Genomic DNA, 18786 nt, shown 5'->3' with positions numbered 1-18786 from the left:
TTTTTTGAGAAAAAATCCAGAATATAAGGTTTATTGCATTGCCCTATTTGTATGGACAATATTTTTAGAGATTTGATTAGGTTTACTTATCTTATCTTATGCAAAGTCCTCTATTAGCTCACGGCAATTACCTAGGGTTAATCCTAGCCAAACATGGTGTAATTTTTCCTAAATATGCATTCCTTAATTTCCGTGCCAAAAAATATATGGCTTATATTTAGGACTGGAGGGAGTATTAAATAGCTTGCACAATTCCCCACGCTCTGATATTTTAAACTTCATTTTCTCCTTCATGCAAGTGTTTACAACTTTTTTTATTACTTTTAATTAATGACAACGTTTCTCTATAACCTTAGACTGCCAGCCTCTTTTTTACTACCCAACATCACAATAGTAGGATAAAAACCCATGGCAGCTACGTTTGGTTAAGTAGGGACCGAGGAATCATAGTAAATCAGGGATGATGCCTCACCTTTGTTTGAACAATGGCAAAGACAGAGAAGGAGAAGGACCAAGACAAATGGGAGCTGCACCAGGCAGGATCAACAATCGGGACCAGGAGGATGGTGGCAAACGAGTAGACGAGTGGGTTGCCGTTGACAGAGAGGACACCCACCAAAATTAGTTTTTTTTCCTAGGTGAGATCACACAGACACTGTTTGCTGCTGATTCATATGAAATTAACAAGGAAATAAAAGCCTTTTTTTAAATGAAAAAAATAAACGAGGGAAGAAGAAGTCCCACTACATGATTTCAGAAAAACCAGCTGCAACCTACGCGAGGCTGCAACCAACCAGAACATGATAATCCATCCGCGGGAACTTTACTGTACGAGGAAGAAACAAGAGGTTTTGATATCTGTCTTCCTCAGCTTCAACTGAACTTGCAAGTTCTCATATATTCAGGCAATGTGAGCTATCAAGTTTTCAACAAAAATATACTCACAAACTAACTCTGTCAAAAAGAAAGCAGGTCGATGGCTGTAGTGGATTGCATAAAGTCAATAAGTATGGCATAAAAGTACGTATCATCATTTCTCAAAATAAAATAAAATGAAGCACCAGAGAACGAACGTGGTTATTACTCAAGGTTCAAGACAGGTCTCATATAATGGTTGGCAACTTGTTGCTTGAGTGCGTTGCTGTAAGAACCCTTGAGCCAGACTTCTGTGAGACAGCGTAGATTATCTAGGCCAGAAAGCTCTAAAGATGATCCGCCGTAGCAGTGGATTATCAGATGCTCAACAAAATCCATCATCGGCCCTCCCAAAGTTAGCTTCAACTTGGAGATGCAATCAATCCTGAGGGCAAAGAAGCTGGAGTAGTAGCGTTGATAGTCATCGTCTCTACCAAGAAAAAGCACACCATCTTGAATCGGCTTTACCAGCAGACGGTGTAAGATATGTGGACGGGACAATTCGTCAAGGACATCTAGGTCCTCTTGTGTAGCGATCTGAAGCTCCAACTTTTCGAGCTTGTCAAGTTGTTTGATCCAAAGTGACAGTTTATGTACAGGCCCGTACAACTTAAGGCTCTTTAGCGTCTTGGGTGGCTGGGAGATGTCATCTAAGCAATAAAGGTGATCCTGCTTATCCTCCCTCAGTTCGAATCTCACCGACAAAGACTCCAGATGGCCGTGACCTGAGATGGCACCACAAAATTTGTGCCAGTTTCCCCTATTTATGCCACACACTGCGAGCTTACGCAGTTGGGTAAGCTTCTTGAGTTCCTTGAGAAAGGCCTCCCCGCTTGAACAACCTCCCACATTGATAACACCAAGAGTATGTAAGGCAGTCAGCTTACCAATCTCAACAGCAACTGGCACTTTAACACCGCCCTTCCGGATGCTAACAACGAGTTGACGTCTACGGATCTTCGACAACCAGGATCCCAAAGTACGTCGCATACTCCATGTAAACAGTGTTGATATCTGGTCATCGTTGGCTGCAGGAAGGGTTGCAACAACCGTGTCATCACTTTCTTGTGGTATTGATATCCGGTCCTTGTCGGCTGCAGGAAGGGTTGCAACAACCGTGTCATCCTTGTCTTCTTCCAGTGTAGTTGATGCCATGTCATCCTCTGCTGCGACGACCGTGCCATCACCATCTTCTAAAGGTGTTGATGTGCATTTCTCTCCTGCTGGTAGGGTTGTGATCCAATACTCATTCTCATATAATGGTATAGTGTTACCAGCACGAATGTATTGCAACTTCTGTAGCTTGAAGATGGCTGGTGGCAACATGACTACGGATGTGTGTCTCACGTCCAGAGTCTGTAGCTGCCTCAGGAAACCCAATGAGTCAGGAAGGAGACTGATCTCTCTGCAACCCCGTAGGGAGAGGAACTTGAGGCGAGGCAATAACTTCCCGATATGTTCTATGCAAAATTTGATACACCTGATGTGTCCTCCAGATCAAGCACCCGAAGCATTCTCATATTATTGCAACTTGAAGAAGAGATGAAAAATGACCTCCACTCCCCGAACACTGTCAAAGATCGTACTCGGGACAACTCCATGCTTTGAAATACATTCTCATCTCTATCCCAACAACTCCTTATGGTGAGGTGTTGTCCTGTACGTTGTGAGTTGGGGCTGCAACGCCCTTCAAGTGCAAACACAAGGTTATCTTCCATTGGCCTCGACATAATGTATTCACGGAAGAAGCCATTCACTTGGCATATCTTTTTTGTTTTTCGCGTAAATTCCCACCTCTTTGAAGCAGTAATTAATGTGTATAGATGCTTTATGCCCAGCTCCTGGATTATGCTCAGCTTAGCAAGCTCAGTGAATAGCATTTCCCCTTTCTCCTCTGCGGTACAACCTGCAGATGTGTCCCTTGAGTAACCCTCAGCGATCCACCGCCTCAACAAACGCCTCTGCCTAATGTTTTGGTTTGCAGGGAATACTGACAGATAGAAGATACATGGCTTGACTGTATCTGAGCAGGCATCAAAGTAGGACCGCATCCAACAAAATAGACCCGACAAACCATGGAATCTTATGTCCATCTGCAACATGCCCATAAAATCATCTCTCAAACAATCCAACAAACTTGCGGATGATGGGTTGAGATCTTCTTCGCCTATAGCATCACTTGTGGATGATTTGGGATCTTCTTCGCCTGTAGCATCTTTCACTTCGTATGAGTATTTCTCGATGGCAACAATTACTTCGGGAAGCCCTCCACACTTGGTCATTATAAGTTTCAAAACCTTCTTTTCATGGGTAGTCATTTCTGGGCGGTGCGAATGCATCTACAATTTAGAAAACCATATCAATTAAATTAGTAGAGATGCAAAACTAACTTAAGTGCTAATACTATTTTAGAATTTGATTGAATCCATCATCAATATATGTAAAGCATGGGTAACACATCTAAATGTAATTATTGTAAGGTGAAGAAAATTAACTTCTATGTTATGAAGCCAAACTCTCAATTCAAATCAAATTCATATCTCGAAGGTAAATTGCATTGAGAAATGTACTCCCTAATGCCCAAAATATAAGGTCTATTTTGATTCACTAAGGCAAGGTTTTGATTAAATATTACTCAAATAATATGTAGTTTATGTAACATATAACTGATGTCATCAAACTGGAACTTTGTACTCCATCCTAAATTTGATCATAACTCTTACAAATTAAACAAAACATGAGTTATAAACCACAAAAAGTATACCATTGGATTCATAGTTGAAATATTTTTCCAATGGTACAATATTCGTCAAAGTTTCGCCCCAAAAAATAAAATTACTTATATTAAAGTATGGAAGAAGTATAAAATTGAACATATGAGTAACTAAGATGGACCTATTTGAGGAGATCAGGAAGGCTGGACTGGCTTCAAAATGTCTGTTTGGACCTTACAAAAAGTTCTTTATTTGTGTGGGCTGATATCATTTGTGGTACAAACCTTTTACTAGTATTCATCCTAAATGTCACTACAATTTCAAATAGAACACTCATTAGTAGGTACGTTTGGTAACAAAAAATGATGCATTTTTGTACACACATGAACCAATGTAGATCAACACATGTCTTAGCAACACATGTATATTTGTCTTGTTTTTCTCATCGTTAAGGGATTTATTTACATGTATTATTAAGGATAACGATGTAATTTATTGTTTTGTTATCTTCGTCTTATCAGGATTATACATATTAATATGCTTAACCGAATCGATATTAGCTAAATTTATTGATATAGAGGTAGGCAATTATTTACCATGTTGAATAGACCTAGAGATGCATCATATTCTAGACCTTTGACATTGAACGATCGATTTCCCTTATCTACACAATGTGCTTCTACGGATGATTCATTTGTAATCACAATGATACATCCACTGATAGGCTCAGATAAGAAGGTGGCTTGTATCAAATCCCAGTCCTCAACTGAACGTAGACCATCGATAACGACAAGGCATTTGTCTTCATGCAAAAGCTTACGACACTCTTGAATTGGGTCATGGCCTTCCATCATACGAAATGCTGCAGTTTCCTTGGTTTGAAGATTGTCAGAATGAAAATCCACAAGTAGGCGCCAAGAGAACTCCGCTAGATTGAAGGGATGTGGCACATCGACCCAACCAGACGTTTTGAAACTCCCTTTAGTTGTTATTTCATCATGGTAAATAGTTCTGACCAGAGCTGATTTCCCAACACCAGCAATCCCGCAAACAAAGATCACTCCTGGATCTTGCAAAAAACTTGTAAGGGCATCCAATTCATTCTGACGCCGCACAAGTTCAAACGTTTTTGTCCATTTACGTGCCTCTTCTCTTTTTCTGGAGAAAACACGATCCTCCTGCAAGTAAGAATAAACAATTGGATCAGCATGCAGTTGCTATTCTATGTTTTCTGTAGCTGACTTACCATTCGTTTTAAAATCATAGGCACACAATGAAATTGCCAACATTTGAAAGATAATATCTTATGGCAAGTGCAACATGCCTAGAAACGTTGAAAGTATGTCATCATTTGCAACAAAAACAATCAGCAGATCCAACATATATGTCTGGCGCACCCAACATTACAGAAACGTGTTTGCAATATTAAAGAAATCCTTTTGTAGCCCATGCCTAGAAATCGTTGTACGGAGTAACATTTAACTTGTGGTTACATAACAAAATTGAGATTCGTTTGTAACATTATGAAAAGCCTTTGCAACATCAAAATTTCCCAAAACAAGCAGGCCTCCACCGTTGAACATAGAGGCACCGCGATGGCCTAAAAAACAAGTCGAGCTTGCAGGCCAAGAATCCGCTACCTAGGAGACCTATTGCCTCCGGATCGGGTGAACCCCTAACCAATATGTTCATGGACGTTGTTTGCTGGGCCTGGCGGCGCGTGAGGAGCTCACTGTCCATGATTTCCATGGCGCCTTTCTTCACCTGGTGTGGCGTGGGTGGTTGTCCTGCATCAGTGACGTCACAGTGGCTAGTGCGCATAGACGCTAACTGCAGTTGCGATGACCAGCGAGTGAGCAGAAGAGCGAGCGTTGTAGAGAAAAAACACTGCGAGCACACGGAGCTACATGCACGTAGCGAGCTAATGGGCTGATCCATTAGCCGATTGATAAGAATCATTTTCCATATCTTATTACCAAGAAACCATGCATATCTCCATCTCCATCTCCTCTCCACTACTTATAAAGAGCGACGTTGGCAGAAACATTTTATCTGAGCCATCTATCTTCTCTCATCGGGTGGCCTAGCGCGTGCTCCAATGATGTTGGGCGTCTTTCCTTAATAGACGAGCGCGCGCAGCTGTGTGGGCAACTAGCCGTCGGTGAAGAAGACGAAATGCTGATGGGCGGAACGGCAGGTCGACGAAAGCGCGGGCGATTCGCCGTCGTCGAAGGCGGCGCAGATGCCAGCACAGCCGCAAGGCAACGGAGGTGTGGACGAATCAGTTGAGGCGGAAGAATCGACAAGCGTGGGCAAACTATCGCGGCGAGTCAAGCGGTGGCGCTGGCCGCTATGGGAACTTTCCGGTTTCCTTTTCGTCTACTTTTTTTCTTGGAGAGGACGAGTCTGGAGAGTTTCCTTCTTTTCCGTTATTTTTTAGAGGATAATTGCTCAGTTGAAGAAGCAACGTCAGACTCTGACTTCTCTCCTTCACGTTCGAGGAGCCGGTTCCGGTCAGGCTACGAGGCAAATTAAGGTATGGCCGGCGAGGTTGGATTTTGTATGTACGTAACAGGTAATAACATTCATTAAAGATGACAATCTGGTATTTTTGTGAGGTCAGCTAACTGAGAGATTATTTTATTCATCATTTATGGGCTCATAGTAGAGGTAACTTCACACGTTCCAAGACGAAATGAGTCTACAAACTAATAAATGAGACTTTGCATGATACCACCTCTATGTTACTTTCCACTATGAATACATGGACTAACAATTTACGTATGACACCACCTTATGTTACTCCTTACTATGAGTAGCCTCACTCCAACCCTGTGCTGTTGCAGAACTAGTTCCAGGTGCTACCCACATTTAATTTTTTTATATGTGTTGTTTCCGTCATATATGTATTGTTTTTTCCTAATCGGATCTAGCACTAATGCTTTGGCTAATTACTTTGCTGGTATCGGGGTAGCACAAGGCAACGGGAAGCTCATATCTACCTTTTTCAGGAGAGTTGCGGCTAAGCTTTTTTACAATGTACCCAAGACAGGAAGGAAATACCCCTCTTGGAAAATTGCCCCTTTATGTTGCAGGTGATATTACACTGCATATTCACAAGGAATCTGATTGATAAAGTACAGCTACGATTTATCACTTCAACTTCAGTGAAACTATATTTAAAATATGACAAAAGAAACAATTTTGTAATTTCAAAAGCACTGCATATATATGACTACTGTTGTTGTATATATAGTGTAGCAAGATCATATTGTTTCTATTGGCATTTCTTATCAGAAATTATACTATGAAATTGTTATTTTCGTTAATCAATACTCCCGCCATCCTCAAATTAGTGTATGGTAGATTGGTAGGACATGTCTAAGTTAAACTTTATTAAATTTCACCAACTTCCTAGAAAAAAGCAATAACATTTATGACATTAAATTAATATAGGTACTACTAGATTGTTCAATAATATAGTAATTTGATGTCACATACATTACATTTTTTGTGTAAAATTTTAGTCAAATATAAAAATATTTGACTTCCCAAAAAGAAAAAAAATGTATACTTGCTCGCGGACGGAGGGAGTACATGTGTGCACGTACACATTTACTAGCAGCTATAAGGCGATTTTATGTGCAAAGATAGGCATATAACACCCCAGCAAAAGGTAAATAACACAACTAAAATAGAAAACAACCCACGCAAGTTAAAACATAAGCCACCAAGATAAGGGAAATAATGTGGTGTCAAACAACTCTAACAACACTTGAATATCTTTATAAAAGCTTTTTTTGGGTGTCATCCTTAACTCCCTCTTCTCTGGGTTTGGTCAAAGTCAAACTCAGTAAAATCATCATATTGTATATTTTATATTATAGATATTATATATATTCTTGACCAAACTAGCTAAAACTTGACTTTAACAAAATCCAGAATCGCAAAGTAACTAAAATGAGTGATGTTTTGGCACATGGGAGCATATGCTCTCTTTATATTGAAATGCATTTTAGACATATTTTGAAATATCAAAAAAATTAAAACAAAAAAAAATCACATGTACATCTTTACGTACTACACGCTCACAAATTTGTTTCATGAAAAATCAACTTGTTGTGTGACGTGTGTAAAAAAGACAAATTCTAGTGCTAAAAATAAGGTTTTTCACAAGATAAATTTTCTATTTTTTATTTAGACCACAAAAATTATCATTTTTTTACGAAACTTGGCGAACACACATATATTGTGGATCTATACATGTAGAATTTTCTTTCAGAAAATTTTTACACTTCAAAATATATTTTCTTGGTAGAGAGAGCATATGCACTCGGGAGCTGAATTGAGTTTTTACTAAAATAGAGGCCTATAATCGTGGTCGTTAGATCCAGAAATTCATTCACGGTAGTACCAACTCTAACAACTCTCTCTGTCTCCAATCCTAATGTGTTTGCTTTTGACGTGTTACCTTCCGGTGTTGTAGGTTTTAAAGCATAACCACACAATGCATTATCTTTTCGGTTTTATACTGAGAATTAACTTAGAGCTCGGTAGAATTTTAAACCGTTGGATTTTATGTATGCTTTGTGATCGTGTTTGCGTGGATTTTCTCAATTCAGCCTGGTTATGGTTTATCGTGTTCTGCTCTCGCGCGCGCATTCATGGGCCTGCCTGTTGTTCTGTTGCCTTGTCCGGGTTGCACGAAACTGGCAGGCGATTGATCAACCGTTTCTCACATGTAAGGCTGCTGCCATGCTCATGCTGGCCATAGTCTAATAGTTAATGCATTTAGTCGTAGTGGAAAGTAACATAAAGTAGTAACATGCACATGTTACTGCTCTATATTAGACTACTCACAATAGCAGCATCATAAGTAGTATTATGCACTACATGCAAAATGCCGATGTGTCGTATCAATTAATGATGAAAGAGATGATAGTGGTATCATAAGTAGATACCATATCATAACACGTAGAACTAGAAAAATTAATGCCAAATAAATATTATACACACTTTTGTATTGAGATTCTACAAATCATTAAATACATGTAACATATGATACTACTACATGATACTATGCATTGTGAAGATAATATCGTACACTAGTATCATATGCATGATACTACTATATGATATTCCCTATTGTGACTAGTTTTAGTATCCTTGTAGTGGGTAGTAACTTAGGATCTCACTCCTCTTTCTTCACCTATTATCATGTCATGTCACCGAATCATCTTGATATGTGTGATGTTACTACTTATGTTACTTCCACTATGAGTAGTCTTACGCATGCGATGTGATTAGAGGCGCGACACTTCTTATTTCGCATGCAAAATTGCAAGCTTCATGCACATGTAATGGCCTAGCTAGCTATAATATGTGAAGTTTATTTCTCATTCCTTTCGTATATATTCTTTTACCATTTTCTCTCTATTTTTCCTACTTACTTTTTATTCTTTTCTTTTTATTTTATGTTCTCTTCGATGTATTCCTTTTTTGTAGATGAATAATAATTTGTTTCTTTATTTTGAAAGATTTTTTCCCTTGTTACCAAAAAATTAATTTCAGATTTTTGTTGCTAATATATAGGGATTTATTAATTTTGTTTCAACTGTTTGTTCTTCTTGTTTTTAAATTTAGTTCCACAATTTCTTTTTGTTCCTTATTTTTTTCTTGTTCCATGTGATATTATTTTTTGTTCTCTTTTGTATAGTTATTTGTTCTTTTGTTCCCAAAAACTTGTTCCTTTTTTCAAAAAAATTATTCCATAATTTTTTCCTAGTTTTGTTCTTTTAATTTTCCTAGTGTATAGTTGTTTGTTCCTTGGTTCTAATATACTTGTTCCTATTACTCTACAAAATTAGTTTTGAGAGGCATAACACTATGTACCTTTTATTTAGAAAATATTTATTTCTCTTGTTTTAGAAAATTAGTTCCATAATTGTTTTTGTTCCAACATGAATATCATTTTTTGCTTTTATTTTTAGAAGAGATTTGTCTCTCTTGTTTCGGAAAATATTTTCCTACTTGTAAGTGGAGTCGGCAAGTGAGAGAAAAATACTCTAAAATCCGCACTAAACCCTAGTTTTTTTGTCCTAGTTGCAAGTGGGGTCGCAACTTATAGAGAAATTCTCTGGAATCCACGCTAAACAATAATTTGTCTTTGTCCCAGTTGCAAGTGGGGTTGCAACTGACTCTTGTTGCCCAGTTGCAAGTGAAGTCGCAACTGACAGATTAATGCTTTGGGATCCACGCTAACCCTAAGTTGTTTTTAGTTCCAGTTGCAAGTGGGGTTGCAACTCATGTATAATACTCTACAATCCTCCATATGCCCTAATTTATATTTTTATCCCATTTGCAAGTGGGCTTGGAACTTAGTCATGTTGCCCAGTTGCAAGCGGGGCCGCGATTGAGAGAGAAATGTTATGGAATCAGCGCTAGGCCCTAATTTTTCTTTTGTCCTGTTATATGTGGTGGTCGCAACTGACTCTTGTTTCCCATTTACAAGTGGGGTTACAACTGAGAGAGACATGCTCTGAATTTGTCTTTTTTTTGCAATTGGTGGTCTCAAGCGACTCTTACCCAGTTGGGTTGCAACTCAAATAGAAATGATCCATGTTGGAAGTGGTGGTCGCAACCGACTCTTGTTTCCTAGTTGCAAGTGTGGTTGCAATTGACCTTTTATTGTCGAGTTGCAAGTGAAGTTGCGAAGGAGAGGGAATTGGTCTCTGGAACCCGTGCTAACCCCAAGTTTTTATGTTTGTCCCACTTACAAGTGGGGTCTCAATTGATTTTTGTTGCTTAGTTGCAAGTGGTGTTGCAAATGAGAAAGAAATGTTTCGGAATTTGTGGTAACCCAAAATTTCTCTTTGTCCTAGTTGCAAGTGTGGTCGCAACTGATCTACCTAGTTGCAAGTGGGGTCGCAACTGTTCTACCTAGTTGCAAGTGGAGTTGAAACTGAGAGAAATGTTCCGGAATCCGTGCTAGCTCTGAATTTGTTTTTCTCCCAGTTGCAAGTGGGGTCGTAACTAACCTTTGTTTCCCATTTGCAAGTGAAGTTCCAAGAGAAAAATGCTTCGGAATCCGTGCTAGCCCTGAATTCTATTTTTTTTGTTCCAATTACAAGTGGGGTTGAAACTGAGCTCTGTTGTGCAGTTGCAACTTAGAGAGAAATGCTATGGAATCCAGATTCTTGAGTTGCAACTAGGGTTACAGTTGAGTTTCTTCAGTTGCAAGTTTTGTTGCAACACAGATTTTTTCAAGTTGTAACAGATGTTGTAACTATTATTTTTATTTCAGTTGCAACTTTGCAACTTATTTTTTTCTAATTTTAGCTGCAGTTGCAAATGAGTTTTGAAAAGAACGGTGTCTCGTTCCCAGGAGTCCTTCCCTGATGTTCATCTTTGGCATTTTTTTTACAAAAGTATGAAGGAAAAAAAATACAATGGTACCTTACCCTACAACATATCAAGTCAATAAAAGGAAATAAAACAACCCATGAACTGGAACAACGCAACATACAAAACGGAAAAGAAAAATAGCTCAAAGGAGAACTCAATCAAACACACTATCTCTGCCTGTACTTGCTAGCGTAGTGGCCGGCCCGGCCTGGTGCATGCGTACGGATCTCTACCCTGGGGCAGGCGCAAGCTAAACCGAATCAACACCGGTCGTGTCGGGTGGGTTCGATGGCGCCTACACACACACACACGTGTGACGTCAGCTAACTAAGAGTTAGCTAAGCATTAGATGGACCCTTGAGTTTTAGGTGTTGTCCCTACATGACTAGCCTTAGACATAGTTTAGAAGATCAAGTTGTACTAATAATGTACCGCTAAATTGTCTAATTCTATGAATAAATGTACATTTAGTTTTATCTTTAATTAATTTTTAAAAAGTTGTCCAACTGCATAGAAAAGTACTACCACTGGATTCATCTTGACAGGTAGTTTCATTTTTTTCGAAATGGAGACTATGCGACAACCTATGCATCAATAGATGCATATGGCCTTCTTTATTATTTTGTTCAACAAAGGTCCGACAAAGATCATACATCAAAAAATCCTAAGCCACCACAAAACACCTGCACACCCGACAATGAGTGGAAGTCATGCCAACTCGGCCTTGTGCCCTGAAAACGTGGAAAACCCCTCACCAATTAGGAACTAGGAACATCGCATACCCCGAGATAACCTCTAAGAGAAACGGGAGTGTTCATCCGGTATAGCAGACTCTTAGCGAGTGCCTCATGCACATGCTACAGAAGTTGTCACCTTCATCGAACTGCCGATCAATCTTTAGGGTAAATATCTGTATAAACTTCGCCGTTCATGCGGTCGATGCCACCACGACGCCAGACAACGCCACCCCTAGGCATGTCCATCGTTGCACACCAACCATCGAAACCTCAATGCACCATACTGCCGAGACTCGTCGTTGCAGATGCTAGATGACACGCCACACTCCACTTTGGTCTCAATGGGAGAAACACGCGGGGACCAACGCCCAGCCACCAAGCCGTCCACACGTATGTCCAACCGATGAATGTCTCCGAAGATGATGCCCCCCCCCCCCACAAAGGTGACGACGTAGACGTCTCCATCATCCGATCGATGAAGCCCCCATAGAGCCTCCAATGAGGGCTACGACGCCCACGTGCGCCGTCGTCAATGGTGGCCTCCCCTAGATCTGAGGTTTTCCCGGAAACAATGGAGCGATAAATTATCCCCACCATCGCATCCAACGAGGAATGCGACACCCACACACGCCGCCGTTGATGGTGGCTTCCTCACCCGCTTCAGCAGCCGGACCACTGTCTCCTCCTTACCATGGACCGCCGCACCCCACGGGCCAAGCGATCCGCTGCCGGGAAGCCACTGCGAGGTAGCACCACTACTGGCTAGATCCCTTTGCATCTACGATGAAGACAACCAAAGGTAGAGGAGGCCACGTCGCTGTGTGATCGGCGCCATGGCCACACATACACGTTGTCCCGAGGCGCCCGCTCAAGATCCACCGCCGCAGCCACACCTCTGAGCCACAACGGAGGGACGCCCCGCCGCCGCCATCATCCTACCGCACGGGCTTTGCCCCGCTGGGATCTGGCAGTGGTTGGAGGGGAATTGGGGAGGGTGGCAACTCGGGTTAGGGGGAGGTGGAGGAGGAGCGGGAGGGGAGTTGGCATCCGGTGTGTAGATGAGCGAGATGATGCCATGGACATGTAGTTTCATTACATGTTAAATTGATGTCACATATGTTGTTACTTTTGTATAAAAAGTTTAATCAAATTCAATAAAGGTTGACATAAAACAGAGCTAGACCTACCCTTATTTGTGAATGGAGGGTGTATGAACTTATTGCATTAAACACGCTTTTGGAAGAAAAATATTGCGCACCTTTATCGAGGGGATATGCGTCGTATCAGCTCCTATATCTTCGCGGCTCTGCTCCGGTGCTCCTCCCCTGGAAAAATTCTAGGCGTGTCAAACACAACAACGGTAGAGATCTTTCCATACTTGTTCATAAGCGGAGGCATGATCGTAATTTTAGTGTATGTCCACCGTCCGTATAGCTCTGTACATGCCCGTATGGCCCGCGTTGTGTTGTACCTTGTTTTTTACATATCTACGGTCACGTGCCTGTGCCGAAATAGAAAGGTCCTATAAATATCTTGCTCACGTGAGCTTTCTTTTTCTTACACAACATACACATACCGTACCAATATAGACGGGTGTACATGGGCCGGATATAGGTTTCGGCGGACCTAGCATAGGAAAAAAAAACCAACTATAACCCATCAACTTTGTTTAGGGGGGAGCACCGGAGCAGCCCTCATATCTTCGATGTTGATCACTGTAACTTGACCTTCATTTTCACATTGTGTGGCGACGCTTTCGTTTGTAATGATATATATGCAACTGTTACTGGCCTCAGATAAGAAAGCAAATTTTATCAAGTCCCACTCACGTGTGGACTCCAGTCCATCAATAACAACGGTGCATTCCGATCGATTCACGCAGAATCTTACAACATACTGGAATCGGGTCGTAGCCTTGTAGTATCAACTTAGCTGCTATCTGGTCCTTGGTTTCAAGATCATCCGAACAAAAATCCAGAAGTAAGCGCCAAGAAAATTCCTTCAAACTGAATGAGACACATCGACCCAGCTGCACTGCTTCACCTTTAGAGGATTGGACTCATCCCAGGTCACTCCTATATGGCGATAATAAGCTTGTCTCACGATAGCGGATTTCGTGATACTAGCAGGATTCCCGCACACGATGTTCACACCAGGAAAGTAGAAACTCTCCTGAATGGAACTGTCCGTCTCAATATCCAACTCGGACCAAAGATGTCTAGAGTAATTGTCGGTCCATTGACGTGCCTCTTCTCTTCGGGTGGAGGAAAATCGACAGTTTATCTTTCCTTCGGTACCATAGTAAGAATAACCCTGCAAGTAAGATGTGAAATTATAAAATTTGGAAAAATAATAACTATCCCGTTCGTTTGGCCGGAAGAGGGCACGCATTGGTCATCACCAGCGCCTTCGTAAATAAAACTTAGAGCCCTAATGGTCGACGTACCAGTGGCTAACTCAACAACCAGCTAGAATTTAAATCTTGTCCAAAGAGAATTTCGTGAATTCCCGCTAAGGGATATCTTTATAGAAATATGGCACCAAGAGGACGAGACGTTTTGCACCGGGAGCATATGCCCCCAGTTTTTCAAATGAGTTTTAAACACAGTTTAAAATGTCACAAATTTTCAAACAAAAATTGACGCATACATGTTGAGTTGTTGGCATTCTATTTCTATGTACTCATAAAGTTGTTTTGCCGAAAACCTACATTTTTTGGCAGAGGACGCATATCCTTCGCACGAGCGATCGCAACCACCGACTCCTATGTACGACACGCGTCCCACGAGCGGTTAGCGATGGATGGGCCCCACCACTATGGCGTTATCTTGCTTATGAGGCTGGCCATAGTGGTAAGTATCATGTTGTAGTATCATGCATATGATACTTGTGTATGTTACTATCTCTATAGTAGTTAGTATCATGAAGTAGTATCATAGTTATGCTATATTTATTACTTTTTAGAATCTCAATGCAAATGTGTGCACAAGATTTATAACTTTTCTCGTGACATACGCTATGATACAGTATCCACCTATGTTACTCTAATCTCCTCTCTCCTCCTTAATTAGCTGCCACATCAACAATTTTGTGGGACCAATGTGTATGATACTAGCTATGATACTAGCACTATGGCCAGCCTGATGCTTTTTTCTCCACCCGTTCTCCTTTTCTATCCCAATGGAAATACTTCTCTGCCTATAGCCTACCCTTCCAGAGGTCCATCAAGCCGGCGACCTGCCGCCCCGTCTCACACGCGCACCACCGGCAAGATCCTAGCCCTCGTTGCCGCCGGAGTTATCCCAGCTGCGTCGCCGCCATTTCGCGCCCATCTTCGGTTGTCATCATGATGTGAGGACCGGGTGGGCGGAGCTCCAAGGGTGATGCTAACAGGGGCAACCATGGTGGCGTGAGTCGGGGTCTGCAACGATGACACGAGGGTAGTGGCTCTGCTGCGAGGGGCCACCACGCGAATGCGGCCGGAGTCCATTTTTAGGAATATGCATAGATGATCAGTATATCTGTGCATCTGATAGTAAAATAGTATTTTTGTCAGAGTTTTTTTGTATTTTCAAAAATACAAATTATTTTAAAACAAAATTGATGGTGTATAATCTCGGTGTAGATATCTCCTATATTTTTTTGGCACAATGTTTGGAGACCTAGAAGTTCGAGTTCATATTTTGCAAAAGGGGCTTACTAGTGCCTAGGTGCATCCATCAGTTTTAGAATGAAAAGCTTGTATTAAATGGAGTTATTAGTATAGTATGAAAAACTGCTAAATGGTGTAATTAGTCTAAAAATCAAATTAGACGGTAAAAGCTAGAATTCACTCTATTTGTTATGAATATGCCAACATGTACACAGAGGAAATTATCATGCACGGTGGGTATACTTTTTGCTGAGTTTCTGAACAACCATATCAAGATCTTTAAAAACTAGTGTAAAAACATAGAGACATAGATCAATGACAATAAAATGTAGCACAAGTTGGTGGTACCTAAATTTAGAGCCGCCAAAACAAGGAAAATAGGCAACTGATACCAAATTTTTAAATAGCCTTTTGTGAGACCCCCGCTAGAGCTAGGTTGTTTATGGCAAAAGTCCCTAATTTTGTGAGACCCCCGCGACAGCCGGCTATAGCCCTATCTAGCCTCTAATTAGACCCTAATTTTTGAATTTTACTTCGCTTATCTTCTTTTTTCTTTTCTGTTTTTGGAATTTTGTACACTAATTCGATAAAACATGTAAGTTGAATAATTAAATATTTGCTTGCATTGGGTAGCTGAATGAATTGTACCTTGAATTATGTTTGAGTCATAGTTTTTCTCTCTTTTTTTTGCAAAATACGACTGAAATTTCTCTTGTTTTTGGAGCAAGACAAAATAGATTAACCGAATAGCTATACCCTTATTGGCTACTGAAAATGGCGCCGCCAAAATGCAATAGAGACGATATTTCGAACTTATGATTAACACACGTCGTACTAGCCTAGGATAACAGCACCAAGACCAAACCCACCGGTCAATGACTACATGCTTAATTATTAGGGTAAAACATGCATACCTTTTTAATGCGATCAAAGGCTACGCCAGCTTCGAAATCTTTGCCGCTCAGCACTTGAAGTGTGTCATCTGCACAATGTCTGGCCACACTTTCAGAATTTGTAATGACAAGGACACAACTTTTAGTAGGTTTGGATAAGAAGGCAGACTTTATCAAGTCCCAGTCATCCATGGACCGCAGACCATTAATAACGATGAGACAATCGCTTTCACATAGAATCTTACAACACCCTTGAACTATACCTGGGTCTTCCATCATACCAACAGCTGCAATTTCTTTGTCATGGAAATCACCTAAACGGAAATTCAGCAGCAAGCGCATGGCGAATACGTCCAAGTCAAATGGCTCAGGTACATCGACCCAATTGCGTCGCTCAATTTCCCATCCACTGGATTCTTCCGATTTATGCATTGTGTTGGCGTACACTTCGTCGATGAGAGTTGACTTCCCAATACCAGTTTCCAACAAGGAGAAAATACCACCGCGCCTTAATTTCAAATTAAGTTCACCTGTATCACCGCGACACCCAGAACACTGCAAATAGAAAGATATAGAATTCACACAAACTTGAAAAAAAATATGCATTCATATACTGGTTTTATCTAGATACATACGACGTACTATCTCTGTTAAGAATTATAAGCCTCGAGGGCCAATTCTCTAAGAACAAGAAAATTCATAACATTCCTCATTAATTACTGCATGCACCAACAGTTTTAAATGATTGGGAGAAGAGTGATTGGGAGAAGAGAGAGAGAGAGAACACAAACGTGTATTATTCGGGGAGAGGGGATAACAAGAGAGGCTTTCTATTATCATCAAGTCTTGAAATGACGTTTCGCCTCTCTCGTCCCCCCGAGGGCGATCCCCTTCCCAGGAACCAAGAAAATACACAGAATCCACAAGATAATCCAAGATTTAGAGGCGTGAGGACAACGGATCCAAAGATTTCCTACCCCAGCACTACCTGGAACCACTCATCCAACCAGGATTTCAGTCTCCTGCCGCCGGAGTTCAAGGCGAGACTGCGCTCCATCGTCACCCAATCCCCAAATCCCCGCCGTAGTATCGACCAGCTAAGATCCAAGATATCACTCCTACTCGCCCCCCACGAACCTCCAATTGCCATCCAAAATCCCACACAATCCCACACCATTCGCTCGCTGGAATCCCACTACATCACAGTGCCTCTCTCCCCAGTTCAGGCCGACCAGGTTCCCCGCCCGTTTGTGGGGGATCCTCTTAATGGCCTCGCAGAGACGAGAAATATGGAGGCCGAGCGATCAGAATCCACCCCTATCTCGCAGGCAGCAGGCCAGGCCCGCCAGCGCTGTCAGCGGCGAGCGATCAAGGACCTCTCCAAGGCAAGATCACCGGCGATCACATCAATGCTGATTAAGGGGCAATCCCGGCCTTCAGGTTGGGACTACGCTGATCCGGCAGGTACCATATATTCTTTGGAAGGTATGAATGTCGTTGATCTCTCCCCTGCAATTCCTCTGCCCCCTGATCCCGGTGGAAAGGCTATAAAGCAGGACACCGGGGACACAGACCTGTATACCCACAGCAAGACCCAGTTATCTGCCCAACCACTACAACACACCTCCGTCAAAACCATGGAAAATCCAAGCGAGAAGGAAGGAGAAGGGGCCAGGGAGGCCCTGTACCGGACCTCTGGCCCGCCTGCACCATCTGCAACAGGTTCGCTGAGTCTCGCCACGGCTGAGACATCGTGGCGGTGTCAAGGGAAGCAACCAATGGTGGACGAACGCACTGAGGCGGAGAGGGCTCCTCTCATTGTCAGCCTCGCCAAGGCCAGGGGTTTGGCAGGCCCTCGCCTTGTCGCCGTTGGAGTTTTCCTCTCTGTCTTTCTAATTCCTACCAAACAACTGATCAATTACATGAGGAATGTCTGGGAAATTAGAGGAACTATGGAGATGCACCAACTCGCCGACAAGCGTTTCGTGCTCGAATTCTCAGAGAGGAGGGATTTCGAGCACGTAACGAAAGGTGTCCCGTGGAGGTACCAGGGAGACGCAGTCCTCGTCCGGGAGCTCGAAGACAAGGAGGACCCGAACCTGGCCTAGCTCGGATCGCTTCCCATATGGGTGCAGTTCACTCGCATCCCCTTCTACCTCCTATCCAAGCAGCTAGCTAGAAACCTGGGGAGCAGGATCGGGGAACAGATCGCCATCGACAACAACGCTCGCGGGGATATCTGCGATAAGATTCTCCGTGCGAGGGTCCTTCTGCCTCTCGCCCAGCCCCTGCAACGATGTGTCACGCTGATGGACGATCTCTCCAATGAGGAGGTGATCGCGCCCGTCCTCTACGAGCGGCTTCCCAACTTCTGCATCCTTTGCGGGGTGATCGGCCACCAAGCGACGAAGTGTGGCCTGCCGGCTGAGCTGCAGACGACAAGATACAAGGCCGACCTGGAGACCCGGCCT

General features: G+C 42.2%; 1 pseudogene; it reads right to left on the bottom strand.

Annotated features, from left to right (window-relative positions):
• Window positions 1-1080: 1080 nt before the first annotated feature.
• LOC127328995 (disease resistance protein PIK6-NP-like) lies at window positions 1081-17372 on the bottom strand (annotated as a pseudogene).
• Window positions 17373-18786: the final 1414 nt, after the last annotated feature.

The sequence above is a fragment of the Lolium perenne genome, chromosome 6, assembly GCF_019359855.2.
Source record: "Lolium perenne isolate Kyuss_39 chromosome 6, Kyuss_2.0, whole genome shotgun sequence".
Classification (NCBI taxonomy): domain Eukaryota; kingdom Viridiplantae; phylum Streptophyta; class Magnoliopsida; order Poales; family Poaceae; genus Lolium; species Lolium perenne.
The sequence above is the reverse complement of the archived record's forward strand: the minus strand, read 5'-3'. Positions and strand labels throughout refer to the sequence as shown.